This window comes from Monopterus albus, unplaced genomic scaffold (genome assembly GCF_001952655.1).
Source record: "Monopterus albus unplaced genomic scaffold, M_albus_1.0 scaffold18.1, whole genome shotgun sequence".
NCBI classification, from domain to species: domain Eukaryota; kingdom Metazoa; phylum Chordata; class Actinopteri; order Synbranchiformes; family Synbranchidae; genus Monopterus; species Monopterus albus.
The window spans coordinates 4,322,269-4,326,821 of NW_018127898.1; positions in this window are offsets into that span (position 1 = coordinate 4,322,269).

The following is a 4,553-nucleotide window of genomic DNA, read 5'->3' on the forward strand; positions in this document are numbered from 1 at the left end:
AGAGATGCTGGTGCTTCAGTCAAACAGGCCTAGCTTCAAACTTGTATGACTGAAGCACAAAGACTGCAAACAGCTCTGTCCTGAAAAATGCCTCTTTCTTCAAGGTGACATTTCTCCCATTTTACAACATTGCTCAACATTTCCATAACAATAAAAATCCATTCATTGTTTTGGGGTTGCAGCTAAAGTCACAGAAAGACAAATCTCAAAACCTTGGCAATACAGATAACTCTGGAATTTGTTTTGATTTGGGTGAACTGTTCCTAAAGCATCAGCAGGGATCAAATACCATATGTTTTAAGCATTTTTAATGTTGTTTATTCTAAGAGTGTTGCTATACTGAGTAAACCATTCCAACTATTTCAGTGCTTACTGCAGTACAGCATACATGGCCATTAAATACCGTTCAATAAACAGACATGAACTTACACACAGACATATTTCAGATATTGACTTGGAGAATTTTTCCATTCTCATCGCATATCACACATGTGCTTGGTGGTGATATCGGATGAATGTCAATGAGAATTTGTAGAACGTCTTGACATCTACAGCATCTTCAAGGTCAGTATCTGAATCAGCACTACACTTCAATCAGTGTGAATCCATCAAAGCTCTTCTTGACGGAAGATTCATGATGTTCCCTAACTGGTTCCATCACTCAGACAAAGCACATTTGAATCAGTGATGGCACACTAACTTGTGTTTAATATGGTCAGATGACAGAGGAGAGTCTGTTCAGGTGATGTTTTGAAGAATCTTTTGAGGGTGTCACACTCATCCCTATAGGAGTCAGAGGTGGGGCTTAAAAGTTGCGCTTGTGGAGAACAGTGCTTAACAGTATTTACAGCTGTTACATCTGATTCCAGTAGTGACATGGTTTTGCATCAAAGGCACTGCAGCATAATCCGCTTGTTCGGCAGTGACTGAGCTGTAGTCGAGTAGTTTTGACTAGGTGCCCGACAGCTGTCAGTATGATTCCGCAGGACTGTTGTCAGATAGACATATAGCATTGAAATGCCCCCCCACACACACACACACACACATTTCCAATGTCAGAATTGAGGGAGCTGTGTAACAGTTTGTAAAATTCCAAGAATGATAATGTTCACGCCCATTTCATGCAGAGATTGGCCCAGCGTGCAGAAGTGAGAGGGTATACAAGATTTGAACTTACCTTTCTAGCTCTATTTTTTTTTTACTATTTCTGTCAGCAGTCTGTCTCTATACAATACATATACAAATTATATTTATATATTGCATAACCTGGCTCTAGAATGTGCATACCAGCACATTAGCTCATAAGAGTCATGTCTACAGGTGATACCAGGTTCTAAAAAGACATATTTTGGTGAGTTGGATTGAGCATCACTGTAGCCAGAGGTCACAGTCATGTTCCAACCAGTGATGAAGTGCATATGAAAGTGATAATATCAGCAACTTTCATTGCACATATTGGCATTTGTTTTTATCCTTGCACACAGTGTTCAGTCCTGCACATATTGGCATTGTACAGTGTTACGCTACACACATTGACTTATTATATAATATACCTTATGTATATTGCATACCTGGCACATGTTACTGTACTCTTTTTGTTTTTTTTTACTTATTTCTTGTATTTTTTTTATGCTTTTTCCTCTTGTATTTTAGTCCTACACCTTTATATAATTATTTACTTTGGGTGCTGTGATTTTTGGTAATCATTGCTGTTGCTATAGGATACCGGAATTTCCCTCGATATCAATAAAGTATCTATCTATCTATCTATCTATCTATCTATCTATCTATCTATCTATCTAAATACGTCACATTCCAAGAGTACAATCACTGCAGAAAACTATAAAACTGCATGATATGATAATTTAGAAGACGGAGTGAAGGGACTTAATTACCACATTAAACAGTAAGCAATGTAAAGTGATGAATGCAATGCTTTGTTTGGCAAGGTAGAGTACTAACATGACTATGGAATAACTTACCAACAGCATGGTGTAACAACAGATTTCATGTTATTTCTCTGACATGCAGCTCAGTAAGAGCATCTACCCTTGAAGCAAACAGCAGTGAGACAAACTGCAGTAATGATGAGACAAATCCTGGATTGTGTCTACAGACAGTGACTAATAAGAAAACCGCCAGGACAGTATGACAGCACCCGTGGTATTATTTCTAGTATATGAGGACAATTTCTGGTTCATAGCAGGGTGGCCTGCATTCAAGTATAGTTTCTTTAGTGGCTTTACCCAAACAAAAACAAGATTACTGAGTTAGTCTTAAAAGTAATTCACACTGTTCATATAAACTAACAGCAGGGTGGAACTTGGGGGTGCTGTATATACACATAGGAGAGTCATAGCATTTATGTTATTTATAGGAAATTTATGTTATTTAGAATTTTTAATGTGTGAATAGTATAATTTGTAATTTGAAAAAGAAATAAATGCAGTAATAAATTATTATTTTAGACTAAAAACTTTACACCAACGCAGATGATCTCATTCAGCCAGTGGACAAAGCACCCATTAAACTATTGACCTTACTTTCACTTCCTGTTAGCCACAGCACAGTTTTTTTGTAACTTAGCATTAAACAAGTGAAGCATTAATGGTACTATAATGGATTGTTTTTACTTCATAAATATCCACGTGTTCAGACTCAGTCAAAAGAAAACGAGAGTGGATGTGAACCTAACAGGGCTCCTGCGTCATTTGAAAAACTATTTGAGGAACAGCAGTGAGGACTCCGGGTACTGTTGGCTATAAACACTGAGAGAACAAGGGTCCTGGACAGCAACAAAATAATTGATGCCTTCGCACTAAACCACAACAACAAACGCATTGTTTTGTTATAAAGATGTCTAATGGTAAGTGCATGGTTTTGTTTTGTCTGTTGCCTGTTATGAATTTAATGCATTTGGTGGTTGAGACACACATTTTGACTCCTTACTGTATAGCTTTCTCTTCTGTATGTGATGCCCATTCATATTACATTAGGTCTGCATTGGCATATTGTTGCTTCAATAGTCGAGGTGCTGGTAAGTTTGTGATCTCAGAATCTGAGGTTGAGCTGTGGACAAAGCTGTGTCTGTTGCGTGCTGCTTGTGTGCAGCTCTGATTGTGATATAATTGTGTAAAGTTTCATATTCAGAGATGTCTCTCTAATGGAGGTTTCTTATGATCCCTAAATCCATATTCCATGAACCAAATATCTCACCTTGTGTTTAACACATTGTAATTGTGGCGGAGCAGGTACTGTGCATGTTTGCACGCATGTGTGTAAAAATTAAATTGTAGCGACCTGCACAATAATGGGAAGCCCTATATTTCAGAGCGCCCTCACTGAAATAACATCTCTGATGCTGCCACAGCTGACAGCAATAGTAACTTCTATTTTAAGAGGAAATTTTATTTTGAAACATTGGTATTTGTGTTTTGCTTTCATTTTAATAGCCTTTCAGCTGCTCTAATGACCAAAGTACGGAAGCACTGTGAAAATCGCTGGCTCAGTTTAGTTAGTATTGGATTTAATTACTTTTGAAATTTCCTAAAACACTACACAGTGACACACTTTGTCTGCTGAGAAAGATATTTGCCACCAGTGAAGAATTTGTCTTCACCGGTGGCAAACTCCTTCTCTACAAGAAAGAAATATGCTATAAAAAAGACCCATGAAAAAAGCATTCTACCCGAGAGTGCTGAAAATGGGTAGGCAAAGAGTTTGATGCCACCAAATAATGAGGAGAAATATGCATGCTGGCAACTCAAACTAATTAGTGTGGAACACCAGGATTATGAGTGATATAAAATGCATTAAGTGCCAGCAGAGTAATTTGTGATGTAAGACAGTGTGCAACTTTAAGGCCTGCCTGTTGGGACCTGGTGGGGAATAAATGGAATTCATGTTTGCATACATTACTGTTGTAAAGTTTTAACAGTAGAGTGGTGAGCTGATTACACACATTGGCTGCTATAAGAGAGCAGCCATTAGCATTGTTCTGCAGCTGTCAGAAATGCTTATCCAAAAGCCAGTAGTCAGGCAGATACTTGTGCATCAGGTCCTCAGAGAGCCATAGCCAATGACATTACTGTCTACAGCAGGTCATTCAATGTGCCACACAAGGCCTCAGGTTCTTGGCCTTGAAAGATGGCTGCGATCAATAAGGTTTCACCCGGTCGTTTAGGGAGGAGGGGGATTTGAACGTGAGAGCCCTGAACTTCTGGCATCACAAAAGCCTTCCCCTCTCTTGATCCCTGTGCCACTCCTGCTGGATTGTTACCGCTCCGTGAAATATTCAGTGACAAATGGATTCTCATTCCGCCTTAGTTATTTGTATAAAGCCACAGATGAAGTCCACAATAGCATTGACCTTGTGTTATGCTCAACGCCACTTCTCTCCTCAACAGATTCCCTGCTGCTGTTGTTTATTACACTCAACCTTAGGATTTACTGCACGGACAAAGAGTAATAGTGCATGTAATGTCAAGGACTGTTGTCAGGACCCATATATCACACCCATATATGGTATACATGACTATGTTAAATATACATGC